General features: G+C 34.2%; 1 protein-coding gene across 5 annotated transcripts in view; it reads right to left on the reverse strand.

Annotated features, from left to right (window-relative positions):
- The window catches only part of LOC106139214 (protein N-terminal asparagine amidohydrolase), a 76,550-nt gene extending 61,412 nt beyond the window's left edge, over positions 1-15,138 (reverse strand). For 3 of the 5 annotated variants that reach the window (XM_060946584.1, XM_060946578.1, XM_060946581.1), the window contains exon 1: positions 15,002-15,138. The gene's annotated coding sequence lies outside the window, so the exon portion shown is untranslated. Of the gene's footprint in view, positions 1-14,532; positions 14,642-15,001 lie in introns of all 5 variants that reach the window. The other 2 variants (XM_060946580.1, XM_060946582.1) reach the window with 1 other exon arrangement.
- Between the last annotated feature and the right edge of the window lie 1,643 nt (positions 15,139-16,781).

Consider the following 16,781-nt stretch of genomic DNA (forward strand, 5'->3'; position numbering starts at 1 on the left):
CTCAATCCAATAAATACAAGGTATTACTGGAGATAGCTGTAGATATAAGAAAGTGCCCAGTGGGGAACGATAAAGGAGAGTTGTGTACAACATTCTTAACCATAAATAAGTACCTTTATATTACAGAACTAAGCAGTAAGGTAAATAATGACGACGACAGTAGCTCTGGGTAAAAACGAACAAGCTCGTCACATCACCTGGATAATATAGTGAAGGATATGATGCGATGATCTTGAAAATACTCAAACCTGTGAATTGAAATTATTTGACCTTTATCAAATGTGCAATAAAATTCAGGCGTCCCTGCGAGGGATGCAACCAGGAAACAGTCAGAACTCATGTGCAAATAAAAAGTAAGAATAAAATAAACAACGACAAAAATTTTCAAGGTTCCAATAAACTTAAGTGAAATGAATGAAGAAGTAATAATATATATATAATATAAGTAATAAGCAAAGAAAGCTATTTATACCAAACCCATAAAATTTATAATAGAAGACGTAGACTTATAATAATTATAGTAATACAAATATGAATGGTACCTGTAGCACCAATTTTAGACTTGACGCTTCAACGCGCATTTAAATTATCATAAATATTATTAGAAAGCAGATTCGCAAAGAGTAATTACATTCATTACTTGTACTTAAAGGGCAGATAATAAGTGGCTACTGTTTGAAATATTACTGTATTAACTGGAGATATTAACATGGGCTTTGAAAGAGCCGGCTCAATTATTGGATACCCGAGAAAGCATATAAATCGGATGACTGTGTAGAGTTCACATCCAATATTCCTTAGTGTCTTTTATCTTGTTTCAATTTCAGTGGATGATTTTCACTACTTAAAGAAAATTGAATCAAATATCGCTATGTGACGTACATGGTGATTTTTAAACTTAAAGATTAAAAGTCAACATACATACATACCATCACGCCTGTCTCCCATTGGGGTATGGGGACTATGGATTTCCACTTGCTACGATCCTAACAGACCTCTCCTGCTTCTCCTTGCTTTTACACACATTACCATTTTCATACATATTCGACGATTACGGGTACGCCTAACTCTCCATTTTTAAGACATTCTAAATTGGTCCTTGAAAATTTGACAAGAACAAAACTAGATTTCACAGTGTTGATTAAAAAAGAGAGACAACAATACATTCATTAAAATCATTAATTCATGATTACATGAAGTAGCAATCAATTATGACAGCAGGATCAAATACTGATTTAATATCATTATTGACCCGAATATGATAGCTATTTGAAATTGAGAAGACAAAAATTCAATGTAAGCTAACTGTAATCAACACAGCATGATACAACTATTCGTGCATAACATTTACTAGTTGTCCGTAAGGTAAGTCGTTTTCGTATACTTTTCACAAGCTCACCGTAACGGAGCAAACCCAAAGTGTACTTACTATTTCAATTAATGTAGCTGAAGTTGCAAATAAATTGGTTACTAGAAAATTCCGGTCATCAGTTACTAGACCTCACCCGTCATACAATACGTCAAATGATGACCCAATTGCACAGATTCCGTTTAAATCACTCCAGATCATGACTAGAAAGTGTTCCGATATAACGACAAGCTGTCAGGCACCCCACGAGACATTCTGGTCATAATCACAGAGAGTACAGAAGTTAGACGACCAGAATTTCGACTGAACAGTGTTATCGCGAAAATATTTAAATTTGATGTTTCAGAATTTCAACTTGACAAACAATGTTATTGCGAAATATTCCAATTGGATGTTTTATGAGTCGATTCGATAGCTAATGTCTAAAAATGGCTAAGTGTATCAGAAGGTTCTCTGCCTTTTCGGCGAAAATCGTTTGGCAGATCATCACTTGCCAATCAACGTTTCGCAGAATTTTATTTCGCGGAATAATCATTTGCCAACTATATCACTTAATTTTGTTTCATTTCCCAACTTAACTATTGCCAACTGTACGTTTGGTCTGGCTTTTATAATGACACTTTTCACAAGGCCAACTTTCAAGTAGCGAACGTTTCAGTTAGAGTAATATTCATTTAATTTTATGTATTGTTTACCAAATAATATCTATATTATTGTTTATTTTTTCCATAATTATTTTTCTACTGTAGCTAATATTCAAGTGCCCTGTGTAGTGAAACAAAAGCGATTCGGTTCTGGCTGGATTCGTTGATGGTCGCAGTTCTAACCTAACCTAACCGATTTCTTTCGATTTCACCTCAACTACGTTAATAAAGGAAACCGTTGCCAACGAGGGGGAAATAGAAAATATATTAACAGGTGCCCCACCAGAACCTAAGAAAAAAAAAATACTTAGACAAAGACGAAAGAATCAACAGAATTCTTGAACACAAATCTTCATATTCACATGAAAATTATTAATGTGCATTGCTGCTAATTTAAAGTGTTAATTTTTTTTTGTAATTCTTTAATAAAAATTGCATGTCGAAATTAGTTTATTTTATATCATAATATAAATGTACGAAAAAGGTACTGTTATACAGACGAAACGTTATTCGTCTAAAAGTTGTCTGGCCTAGTGAAGGATTTGATAAATGATAAGTGTCCGAAACGTGTTCTGTCATTATAATAATGAGCTTAACAATAATTCTACCAAATGAAACGTTATCATACAAAAATTTGACAATCGTTAGTTGTCAAAGTGAAAATCAGGCGAACCGTTGGTTGGCAAGTGATAATCCGCTAAACAATTTTCGGCGAGAAGGCAGGATACCGTATCAGAAACATTGATATTAGGATAATGAATTTATGCTCAAGTTTAATTAATCAGGATGTTTATTGATTATGTTATGGCTGAGATACTTTCTTCTTGGTGGAGTAATAGTAGTTATTTGTCTACTTAGAAAAAATATAAACTTAACTTTAATAATCAAGACCGCAATCATCGCAGTTTTGTCTACCTTCATGCTACTATTACCAGTTGTTACCTATCTGCATGTTATATTATTTGGGATTGTGACCAGTACAATCGTGTATTAATTTAAAGGAAGCCGGAGGCACGGTCACGGAGTGCGGTACCGTTGATGCCTTTGGGTGTAAGACAATTTCAGAAACAAGCATTGTTTATTTGGGACAGTAGTGACTGTCAAGTGTATTATAGTTATCATAATTAATGATTAGAAAAAAGTGGCACATCGCATATATAGTATCAACACGATAAATGCTTATACTAATACTTACTCGTATATTTCAATTGACGTGCCTTGCATTAGTTTGGTTAAAACTTTATTGCACCAAAACACACATTTATTTAAAAACTTTTTCAATCTAACAAATTCCAAGACACAATGAAACATAAACCAACTTTTCAAGACAAAGACCGATTGAGCCTTAATCTAGATTCGATTACTTTTAATGCTCTAGATGTTTTCTCTAAGGATATAATACCTTCACGTGCAGAATTAAGAGCACTCGCGTCTTACATTTACTTCCTCATTTATTTCATTATTTTTAATGACACAAAACAGCCTTGAAAGTGGACTTAAGTGCCTCTAATGTGGAACTAGATGAACTCAAGCGCAAAATCCAAATTATAATACCATCAACATCTAATATACTTGCGTTAGTAAAATCAACTTTCTTAGAATTAAGGAGTGCGCTCACGATACTCGTTGAAAACGAAACAAATTGCAAGTTCTCTAAATTGGCAACATTATTCTTGTGTTAATGAGTAGCATCAACGCCTACTTCTGGAAACTTTGAATGGTACAAAATTTAAGTAGGTATCACAACATTGCTTTTGCAAATAGAATTATTTATTTAGTTATAATACTCACATACTTTTGATCGAGCCTCTTATCTGTGTCTTAGGCTATATCGAGTGGTATTTTCTAAATTAAATCATAATACGAAGCATTGGAGTAACTTAAAAATATAGTCCGTGCCGTGAGTTTAAGTTCTTAAATATATGTCCTTTTTCTAATCAAAACCTGTATAAGTACCTGAACCCTCTAAACAAAATCCTTGACATTCCGAACTAGGTTCAACAGCCCTGTTACTGCAAATTGTTTAAGCGACACATAGCCGTTTTTACAGCGGGCTTGCCACTTATCGCCTCCAACCTCACAAATCGGTGCTTTCACAGTAAATGTCCTATGAAATTGCCTTCGTGAGTCCCGATGGACATAAAGCACGGTGGGATGCTTCGTTTATGAGCTACTAACCATGTGCTAGGACAAGGTGAACTTTTGACACTGTATAATACAGCTCCTGCTTATGTAATAGTTGAATAATTTGGTGACAAACTTAATGGCAAGGTCGTAAAATCACATAAAGAACTAATGTCCGACCGAAGCTTCGGCTTCGGCTTCGGCTTCGGCCACCTTCGGCCAAAAAATCCACCTTCGGCGAAACATTCGGCTTCGGCCCAAAATCCGGCCGAAGCCGAAGGTTTCGCCGAAGGTCCGAGCGACCGTCGAGATTGAACGAACTGTTACGAAAGTCATGAGGCGGCGGGGAGTCCCTGTCAAAATATTTCATTGCTGATTGCATGCATCAAAACAAGTCCGTACGTGTATTTAAACGAGTGTTTTTGTAAGAAATCAAATCATTATTTTTTACCAGTAGGTAAATCACAAACTTTTATCTATACGGCCTCTGTGGCGCAGCGGTAGTACGCTTGTCTGTGACACCGGTGGTCCCGGGTTCGAATCCCGGCCAGGGCATGATGAGAAAAGAACTTTTTCTGATTGCCCTGGGTCTTGGATGTATATCTATATAAGTATTTATTATAAAATATAGTATCGTTGAGTTAGTATCTCGTAACACAAGTTTCCAACTTACTTCGAGGCTAACTCAATCAGTGTAATTCGTCCCATATATATTTATTTATTTATTTATTTATTTATACATATAATAAAACAGTAAAAATATTTTGTCTGTACATTTAGTATTTTCGACTGAAATGGATAGAGGGACACTTAGAATGAATAATAGAAAGCAAAAATATTTTTTTTTAATTTCTTGTCTGTCTGTCTGTATGTATGATCACGATTATCTCCGAAAGTACTAAACCGATTTACTTCAAACTTTCACCAATTGCTTTGTTTTAACTCAGAATAACATTTAAAGTTTGTTTCATCAAAATCGGTTCACAAAAAAAAAGTTATCGACATTTGAATGAACTCAAGGCATCAGTATGCCTGCAAATAAGTTACGAAATTAAAAATTCAAAGTCATTTATCATTATACGACGGCATTATACCTATAACATATAAATATAAGTGAAAGGCGACTAAGGGATGGGCTTACAAACTTGGGATTCTTTTTTAGGCGATGGGCGAGCAACCTATCAATTTTTGAATCTCAATTCTATCATTAAGTCAAATAGCTGAACGTGGCCATTCAGTCTTTTCAAGTCTGTTGGCTCTGTCTACCCCGCAAGGGATAAAGACGTGACCATATGTAGTCTACTTTAATTTCGACACCAACGCAACGGCTTCGATGGTCCAGTGGTTAGCCCGTGAGACTGTGAAGTTGGCGGTCCAAGTTCGAATCTCAACAATTACAAGATATTTTTTATTATTAAAAATATATTTTTTTTGTATTGTTTGAGTATTTTATGTAAAAAAACTGAAAATCAAAATACTACATATAATAAAACGATAAAAATATTTTTTCTGTACATTTAATATTTTGACTGAAACGGATAGAGAATTTTTTTTACATTTTTTGTCTGTCTGTATGATTAAAATTCAACTCGAAATTTACGCGGACGAAGTCGCGGGCAACTGCTAGTTTATCTCTAAACCAACCACCTCTATGATATATCATCAACTTCTATATGAGACAGTCAATATATAAACCTTCAATATTGAGGTTTTGAAATGATTTTAATATTAATTGTAGCTTGTAGACAATATTGAACAAAATTAATTACTGAGTGCTGAGAGAATATAAACCTTCGGCTTCGGCTTCGGCTTCGGCCGAAGGTTGTGGCGATAGCCGATTAATCGGCTTCGGCTTCGGCTTCGGCCAAAAATAGACCTTCGGTCGGACACTATAAAGAACACACAAACCAAATTAAATTAGAAAAGGTAGAAATTTATATTCAGTGTTTATCAGTTACTTTAATCAAAATTCTACTAGTACATTTCAAATCAAGACTATTAAAAATTATATAAACTAATATATAACGAGAGAAAACGCAATTAAAGAAAATACATATGTAAGCAATATTGAGAATGAACTCACGCCAATAAATTTTATAATAGTGGTCAGTTTAAGCGACAAACACGATAAATTACACACAAATCCATCCATCTAGAAACTAGATAAAAAAATATTTGCATGACCTGTTAAGAGGATGCCATAACTTCTCATACCCAAACCCAATCAATAACTAAAACATAAACTATAAAAAGTAAAGTACTTGTATATTCATTCAATCAATTACCATATAATGAATAACAATCAGTTAAAATGAAACATATATCAATCGTGCGTAATGTGGTAACGTTAGTAACCTAAGACCATGTCTTGGAAATGCCGCTTATTGAAATTGCCTACAATTATTTTATACTTACGCTCACAATCAATCAAATCACGTTTTAAGGTCCTCCATCGTTCATTTATCAAATCTCCTATCTACATTGGTAGTAATTTTGATACCTTTATTCATCCTAATAAACAAGGGTATGCATTCTTACATGTTTGTCTAAGTTCGGGTCTAAGTCAAAGTTCATTTATTTAGTGTCATGTCTTCCGCCGTCAATTAAGTTTGCAATTATTTCTCATAGTAAAAATTTAAGTGAAAAGTATTATTTCACGCCTATTTATTTAATAACTAGTAAATACCATCTAGAATGTGGTCCTGGTGCTGGCGCCAGCGCCAGCGGTCAAGCTGAAAGCTATTACGACAAATAAAATCTTTACTTTTTATACCCCTAATCTGTGAACGTAGAAGTCGGTAGATGTATTTGCATTTAGCGGCAGGATGTAAGCAGCAGTTCTTCACGTAAAGCGATTAAGTACTATTATTAATTTTGTGAGAATACGATAAAAATCAAATTTAACGACACATTTACTCTAACAATTATGCCACTTTAAAGTCAAAAGAAGGATACTGAATCAATTTACATGTATAATTAACATTTACATTCGAATACTTAAACAACTTTGTATGTAAATCAGTCATTGAAATGGTGTTATTGTTTCCTTTTCTATAAAAAAAAATAATAATCCCAGTGTTAAACAATTTAGGGTAAAAAACTTTTGGTAATCCACAAAAACGTATTTTAGATAATCATGGTAAATAAATAAATTTAAACTATTGAGTAAGATGATTGATGAGAAAGTATAACGTATTTCGCAGGGCAACTATTTAACACAAAATTATAAATCTACGCGATCGTATTTTGGCACATCAAATTATATCGTGGGTGCTTTCTAAACATTATTCAGTATGTATATTATCGGCGAATATTATTTATTGCTGACAATATTTCCATTTTATAGCTCAGTTGTCCATGGCGCCCAGAAGACCCAGCAGAGAAAGGACAACAAAAATTTATCTCTAGAAGAAAAGTTTATTCTACACTTAATCTTTGAAGTATTTATTAAAGTTCCCGCATATTTGTTGATGAAATCCTTGTAATTTACTCGGAAAGGGTGCTATATTTCAGTAATTAAATAAACCAATAGTGCATGTTCGTCGAAGATTCTCGTAATAAAATGTTTTAGTGCTACAATTAATTGCCTGAATCCCTCCGATTCGAACAATAATAAAATCTGACCATTAGTGGTGAAATGTATCCGCTTTCAAGTTTACAACTATTGCGAAATTTGCATAAACTATTACGATAACTCGGCTTATATAAATACTATCGTTCGCAGCCATAATTTATTCCAGCCATAAAAATAAGTCCACGCTTTTGTAAAATCATTTAGTCGGATTCGCACAATATTTTCATTTGATTGCTTTTGGAGTGTGCATGATGAGGGAATTCATAAAAATCTATTAGATATTCAAGTCATTAGGACTCATTCATAACAATACATTTCAACAATTTTTTGTGCGATCTGATAGAGTCAGTTAGGTATTGTTAATTTCAAATTTGACGTTAGCTGTAATATACATAAAAATTTAATGCAACACAATTTGGCTTAACCAGAGGTCGGCATCGTTATATCGTTATAGTAATGCAATGTTGCAAGCGAATGCAATTATCGGTAACATGCATTGCAAAATACCTGAAAAATCTGAAGTACACACGACTCAGGAGACACCTGGGCGGCCTCCCTTACACCAATCAAGGCGATGTGGAACAGTTATCATCTGAGCCCACCGTACTAATCTCGGAAGCATTCATCAAATTCTTTCCCATACAATCGCAAGTCCACACGTCACGAGTGTACGCGATCAAGACGTTTTAGGCGGCCATCATTACACGTAGTTAGGCCCGCGGGTGTGTTCCTTAATCCATCAAATTACAAGCCCGCCATCATGTTAATATCCCCCGCCCAGCCAGGACTTTCAATAAACCAGTACCGCATTGATAGAGCGTAATTATAGTACCGTGCTTGCACATAACTTGCTTGCAGGGTTTGCTGTTTTAGACTGGGCGAGTTAATAAAACAAGAACAGTGTGGCGTAGTTTGACCCTCAAAAGTTAAAGACGTTTTGGATGGCTTACCCGCTAAGCGATATATTCTCTACAAAGGCTGTTTCAAAAATCAGTCTAAAAGTTTTTGGAACAAACACAGGGTAGGTAACTGTAATGTAACCTATTTCTTATAGACAATTGAGTAATTTAAACTGAATATTTCTTATAACACTGACAAAACGACAGAAAATAAAACGTTCTCACTTTCACTGATGTTAGTTTTGGTAATTTAATGAATTAATTATCTCCCTCGTTCTCTTCCTTTCATCTGGTCATTTTAACATTATCTATAAATAAACAAACACAAAATCAATAATTCCATTTACATGGAAAAATAAAGAGCGCTGTCTCATGAGTTGGTTCAACTTAATTCACTGAACTTATCCTGAGACTCGTCTTTAATAGGTGGTTTTAACAGCTTGTCCGCAGACTCTTTATGTTATAGATCAGTGTGAACTATTATCATACAGCTCCGCTCAGCTGTTTGTATTGTCGGATTGTTCAGATTCCACTGATATATTCACTGTGTTTTGTTTTATTACGGAATATTGTTTGTTTCAAGCCTCAATATCGACATGAGTTCGCAATCATATGCAGATACTATACAAAAAAAAAAAACAAATTTTAAATTCCACCGTTAAAAAAGTTCAGGATTTAATAACACATGTATGAAGTAAGCTATTGTATTTCTATTGCTTTGATATTTGAATTGCATTATGTTTGCACGTCAATACTGAACAATATTTAAACACTTTCGATTTCTTTGATTATATGACATATATCAAAATCGAAGGCGTGTTGTTTTGACTTGGCTGGCTATTGTATGGACACGAGACAATCGCTTAGCCGTGGGAACGAAGGTTTAAGATTCATTTTCAGATATTTTTACCTCCCGTTGGTTTAACGTGACTATCTGTCAGAGTTATATTTGGGGAAAACTGCCAGAATATTTAAGTCTTATTTGCAAAGACACATGACGCCTCATTCTCGAAGGGAAGTAGGACTACATCTCTCCACCAAAACTTTTTACTTATTGGAACAGAAGTGATTAGGTACAATTCATTCAATTGTTTCTTTCATATTCTGGTTAGAAATGATGACGTTTCATTAAACGTCATCATTTCTACCGTATCGTACCATTGTACGCAATGGATCCCATTTCGCGTGGCGGAATATTTATCTTTTTCTGTAGGTACTAGATAAATTAAATTAGGTTACACGGTCGCGTCTCCTCTGTGTAAACTGACCCTTCAAGTTAACAGGAAAGTGGGTAGTTGAATGTACATCTGCCGATAAATCAGTGTGTCCGTGTAGCGATTAAAATCCGTGTCGTCTGCATACGGCCGTGAGAACACTGAATAAAACAGTAAGCTTGCTTCTCACTTGTAACGATCTACAACTATTGTTTAGCTCCGAAGGGAATATACTCTAAGTATCCTATAATCTACAACGAGCTTTTTATTTACCTACTTATGTGTTTTGTCTAGAAATATTTCAAACGTTCAAATGACTACTTTATTTCTAATGCATACAGACCATTCCAAGTTTCAGACAAATAAAGTTCATGCAAAAATTTTAAGATAAACACTTTTTTCCTTTAAAAGTTTCCATCTCGTTAAGTTAAATGGCAGCAAATTCTAATTTGGCCTTTGAATGGCTTAAAATGCGATGAGATACAATGTCATCTATATAAAGAAACTGTCAGCAATATGCAAAATTGCAAATACATAATCTTAATGACATTAAAAACCATATAGAGATCCAAACTGTCTTATAAGGTATCAAACGTTCAACCCAACCTTTCATCTACCAAAAACCATTTATGTAACGTTTACCGGTTAGCTCATTATTTGTGGCCATTGTACCATTTAGGTGGACTTCCAGACTCGGCTTCAATGGGAGATGGGCTGCGATACCTTAATTGACGAGGGCTCAGTTTCCGAAACCTTAGAACACTGCATAATAATGGCGCATAATCCCTTATCGAGAGAAGATGATTTAAGGCGGTGGAGATCCGTTTTCTTTAAAAAGTATTTTTGTTATTTACATACATACATACATAAAATCACGCCTCTTTCCCGGAGAGGTAGGTAGAGACTACCTCTTTCCACTTGCCACGATCTCTGCATACTTCCTTCGCTTCATCCACATTCATAACTCTCTTCATGCAAGGTCGGCTGTTTCGGGTACTTTTGACCTGACCCTTTACCAGGACGTCCTTAATTTGATCAAGATACGTTCGTCTAGGTCTTCCCACTCCGAGCTTTCCCTCCACACTCTCCTTGTTATTTGTATACTACAAATACTGTTATCTGCATGTCAAATAGGTGATCGGTTCATACATTTGTTAAACCAAAAGTAATGTTAATTATTTCGCACCATGAATATGTGAAAGTCAAAAGTTCTTGTCTTAAGAAAGTTGATATCACGGAAGCTTTTGGTAATAAAATTATATTGCGTTAACTTATTTATATTTCTAATCGCAAGTGAGATTGATGACAAAGAAAAATACACGGAAAAGAAGCAAACATCAATTCATTGGTATAAATTAGTTTAGATCGACTTTAAAACAGGAGTTTATTGTCATTTGGTCAAAGCTTTTCTTTATTGTATACCAATTTTTTTTTATTGGTATACAATAAAGAAAAGCTTTTAATTAAAAAAAAAATATAATCAAAAGCCAGTGTATTCCTTTGTCTCTGATACTCAAAAAACAATTAGTTTGGTTGGAAATTAGTTAATAATTTACATCAAATGTGTGGCCTCTATCCTCTTTCTATTTTGTGTATTAAATGATATGTTTTGAGAACAATATTTCATTCAAACCTTTTCACATCGTATAGGTTTACTCAGTATAGAACTCGCACTAAGCTTTTCAAATCGCCTTAACAGAAGCACGTTAATAGCGCTCACAATACGTTAATTAAATCGTCTAGCATCTCAGCGTGCATCAGACTAACGGCGCAGGCGCACACGACCCCTTCTAGGATTATTACGGACCTTCAAACGATTCGCAAAGTAATCGTCATCTTATTGTTTATTTTTGTCAATAACACACGATGCCACAGAAAAGGAGGACGCAAGATAGTTCACAGTTAATTTTGTCGGTTACTTAAATTCTAACAGATGTAAAGGAAATTTTACAGTTTAATTTTTACGATAACGTAGGATTTACGAAAAAATACTTACAGTTACTAAAGGCGACTAGGTGAAAGGAAACTTGAAAATCTTCTTGTAGTCAATAGGCTAGCAACTTGTCACTATATGAATATCAATTTCATCATTAAGCCATACAGCTAAAAGTGGCCTTTCAGTATTTTCAAAACTGTAGGTTCTGTCTACTCTGCAAGGGATATACACGTGATTATATGTACATTGGAATATTACATATTTTCCAATGTACATTTATTCTATCTAAAAGTTTACCAAGTAAAGTCCAACATGCGTTATAGAATCCAATATTAATTATAATTAATTTATCGATGCACAAACCTAATCTTGTGAAAATCAGATCACTTGACTATTGAGCATATAAACACCGCAAGCTTATTTACAACCGGTAGCCACGCTATCGCAGTCGGTAGTCGTTGCTAATTGGTCAGTTTTAACGTCAAACAGTTTGCTAGATCTCGAAAACTCAGCGGGGTACTTAGTACACTAACTGTGTAGTTAACATGCCCGTGAACTAAGTACTGTTATTGAGAAAAAGGCAAGAGGACCTTATCTTTCACTTTAGACTCACGATCCCATTATATTCAGATTTAAACCCAATTTTTATCGAAAGCATGTTTGTTTTTTTTTTGTTACCTTTTCACACATAAATCAATTACTTGATTCTTAAGAAACTTGGTGCGCATATAGTTCACACCATGGCCACCAGGATCCAAGTTACTTTTTGCTAATTTCGTCGGGAATAAAATCAACAGTAATTTTTGCTTACCGACGTACGGACTTGCATGTGAAAGCTAGTTAAAAAAAGTATCTCATCATCGTGTAAAAACCACGCTTTTTTGCCATTTGGCTATGTAACCCTAATTTTTAATTCCACATGGAAATGTAGAAGTGAAAATAGCCAAATAGCAAGAAAACCGTAATAGTTTAAACATGTATGTAATATCTAGAGCCAGACCATATCATAGAGATCGTTGAATTACTTCAATTATACGGGCTAAACGATATTTAATTGTGTTAATAGACTCACAATGGCCTGTCACCTTCCTAATAACATGTCAACATTTAAATTGGCATTCCTTGTATCGAGTAAGAAGAGTTAGTAAGAGTATTATTGTCTAGAAAATGGCATATTCAATAGTGTTTTTTTAATGACCAGTGCATAATTAACCTGTGTCTTAGGTGGTCGTCATCTACATATATACATTAAATCGAACTTACTTCGGAGTTAATCTGTTTAAATTGTTCGCTATACTAATTAAACTTTTTTTTTATTAATCTTTTATCCTTCAAGAAAGGTACCTGCATAGGTAACATTTCTAATTATATTAAAATAAAATATTTGTCGCAGAACAGTATGCTTTTTGTCGCAGAACTTTTTCTTCCATTCCTAAATTACCACATAGTACAAACAAGTCGTTTCATGCTGTCTGTCCGTATGTACGCTTAAATATATAAACTTTCCAACCTTATTTGCTGTGGGTTCTTTTAATATATACTGATTTAGGAGGTAGATTAGAGTCTAAACATCCGTATTGCACTCTTGCAAAGCCAGGGCGGGTCGCTAATATATAATAGTACTAGACGTACCAACATTCTGTAATAAAACAGTGGGTTGCAAATACGGTAGCATCGGCTAGTAATTAAAATTTATGGCTCAGTGAAAGGTTAACATTCTACTAATTAAACCCGTGATTACAGGTTAAATTAGGTTCAGATAGCGTATATTTAAATACGTTTACTTATATACGCTTATGTAAGTGGTACCAACTTGGTTAGAAATTTCTACTCTTACATACGTATCACGTCTTTATCCCTTATGAAGTAGACAGAGCCAGCCAGCGATGAATATCTCACTCTGAATCTCATTCCTCCCGTGATTGGGCTTGTAAAACCAGACGGTTGGTAGAGTCATGGCTGGTGGTGGTGGGATGTCTGATCGAAATGTCGAATTAGATTAGGATAAAATCAGATAAATACGTAATTTTATTATGTACATATATATGAGTAGCAATCAAAGTGCTGTCAACAAGATCCATACAAAGAATTATGGCAAATTTTTTTTTGCATATATCTGCATGAATATTAACTGGAAAATGGTAATGCATTTTTTTAATTAGAAGATTTCAAAAAGTCAGTTCCAAATTGAAAACATTGGGTTTATAGTGTCTATGTGTTTTTGTCCTTAAATCAACATTGACAGGTTATTAGTTACTACTACAAAAGATAAGTAGCGTAAAAGGGTACAACGGCTAACATTGTAATCAAGCATCAGTAATTGAGCAGCTAAACTGCCTGAATAAAAAGTATAAGACACATGATAGAAAAGGTTCAAATCATATTCCACAAATGATTCTTTTCTGAGTTTGATTGCTAGCCAACCCTCTTATGGCGATAGAGTAGCTACCTGTCACTATTTGAATCTCATTTCCATCATTATGCCATACATCTGAACGTACACACATACATATATTCATGTCGATATCTCTTGCAGGGTAGGCAAAGCCAACAGTCTTGAAAAGTCTGAAAGGTCACATTAATCTGTATGGCTTAATGATGGTATTGAGATTCAAATAGTGCTAGCCTCCAAGAATAATCCCAAGTTTACATTTACAAGTTAAAACCTGTCCATACAGGCAACTGGATGTGAAACCATATTTCAGTGTTATTTTCTGATGCACAGGTTTTGGTGGTTGGATGGGAGTTCCTTCCAGTAAAAAATAAACTAACCCAATCCAGAACAGTGGTCATTGGCACAACTCGGGCTGCACTCAAGAGAGGTGAGGATGCAACCGGGATTAACGCTAGTGGAATGATGTGACAAGGGTCCAATATCAACCTGATGTAAATAGCAAAAAGAAAAATTAAAAGACAATGAAAATGGCTCTGTTCATTTTTTTTTCTGATTCAAGAAGAGGTGATGAGCCCTATTTACCAACTGGTATTATGATATTAGCATAAAAGGGCATTTATGAAAACCTTCCAGAGGCAACTTTTAGATCAGTCAAAAAAATCTGTTGTTTCAGATACTACTCATACATACAATACGAAATGACTGGTAGAAAGGTACGTAAATACCTATATTCATAGCCTACTTTGATATTATTTTTTAATAAAAAGGCAGCAGATACATAATAATAACACTAAATACATAAAAATAAAAAATATCACATTTCATATAAAGATATTGGTAACTTACCAAGGTATTCGTTTTACAGTGAGTATGTCACAAATTTAAATTTGTTTTAAATGATAAACAAATAATAAACTAAAAATCTGGGCAAAAAATCAGATGTTCGGTTGCTTGTACTGCAACAGTCGATTGTTATTATTTGTTTACGTACGACAAATAAACGTCAATGTCAATTTCTTGACGGCATGCATCATCTGTTAAGTAGCTTCTCATATGCTTCTCATAGTTTCTCGCTTTAACTTACCAAAATGGTTTTGTCTTTTTTCTCTTTCGTGTACCATCGACAATATTTTTACAACACTAAAGTCGGGAAATCGATCGAATTTGTGTATTTCTAAATAAACAAATTTGTAAATAAATTAACCAACCTACCTATCCATTTTGCACAAATCTAAATTGCCACTGGCCGTATATTAGAAGTAGTAATAGTAATAACGTAGTTTTAGAAAAAAAAGAATAACACGGGATAATTATGTTTTTGTTTCTTTTCATCCAAGTTTTGTCAGTGATTTATCAACCATACATACCGTTACGTTTATATCCTTTGCGGAATAGACAGAGCCAACAGCCTCATAAAGACCAATATGCCACGTTCAACTGTTTAGCTTAATGATCGAATTGAGATTCAAATAGTGACAGGTTGCCAGCCCATCGCCTAAAAGAAGAATCCCAAGTTTATTCGCCCTTTACGACATACATGGGAAAGAGATGGAGTGGTCCTATTCTTTTTTCTATTGGTGCTGGGAACCACAACACGGCACCTTATCAACCGTTTCAACCATATGTGCAGTTTTACTTCATAGTATTCTCCAAGTTCCAGCCAAGTAAAAAAATGTTTCAAGTTTCTTTAACATAAGTAGTTTGTAGTTTGTCGCAAATATTCATATAAAAGATTGAACTTAAATTTAATTTATTGAAATGACGTGAATTCTCTAAATTTCTCTAAATAAAATATTGTTTTTGGGAGAGATATGGGTTTTATAATTTATCTTTAAACATACAGATTAGATACAATCTCTAGCTTAAAATATATAGTTTCTTAACCGTTAGTCGCGAGTTAAATAAGCTAAATAACGTATCATACATTTTCGTCTATCTATTTTCATACATTCCCGAAGACACTATATCTTTTCACTTGCCACAATCCCTGTATATTTATTCCACTTCGTCCACATTCATAAGTGTCTTCGTGAAAGCTCGTCAGTTTCGGTTAGGTACTCTTGACCTGACCTTTTACCAGGACGTCCCCATTTGATCAAGGTCTTTATTTTCAATTATAATACAATATATACCAAATAGTCTAATAAATATTTACTTAAAGTGAACTAAATTGCCTTTTTTTCATTCACATTCTAATTTAATGTTGACAAATTTTCATATCTATTTTGCAATTAAGCATGTAAAGGCATTTGAATTTTAGTAAGGCGTCTGTCCAATTATGTAATAGTATACAACAAATTCAGAGTTTTTCAAAACTGGATTCAAATCATTGTTTCTCAAAAATAACCATGATAAATAAAATGTTACATTTAAACATTAAATCAGAAATCTTCCCAATATTAATAAAAACTTTGCCCCTTACTATAAAATACTGACCTGCTTAACAGCTGAAGTTGTGAAATCATAATTGCATATGCAGGTGTAAATATTGTTAATTTATTTTTCATTTACCAGGTCGTTGATCGTAACATTTCCGTCACGAATTGATTTTTGTATGTGCAGTAGCACGAAAATAGCCTCCCGGGAGTCGCTGCGTACGCGCTGCCAGTTCAGACATTAGCGCCGG

This window comes from Amyelois transitella, chromosome 11 (assembly GCF_032362555.1).
Source record: "Amyelois transitella isolate CPQ chromosome 11, ilAmyTran1.1, whole genome shotgun sequence".
NCBI classification, from domain to species: domain Eukaryota; kingdom Metazoa; phylum Arthropoda; class Insecta; order Lepidoptera; family Pyralidae; genus Amyelois; species Amyelois transitella.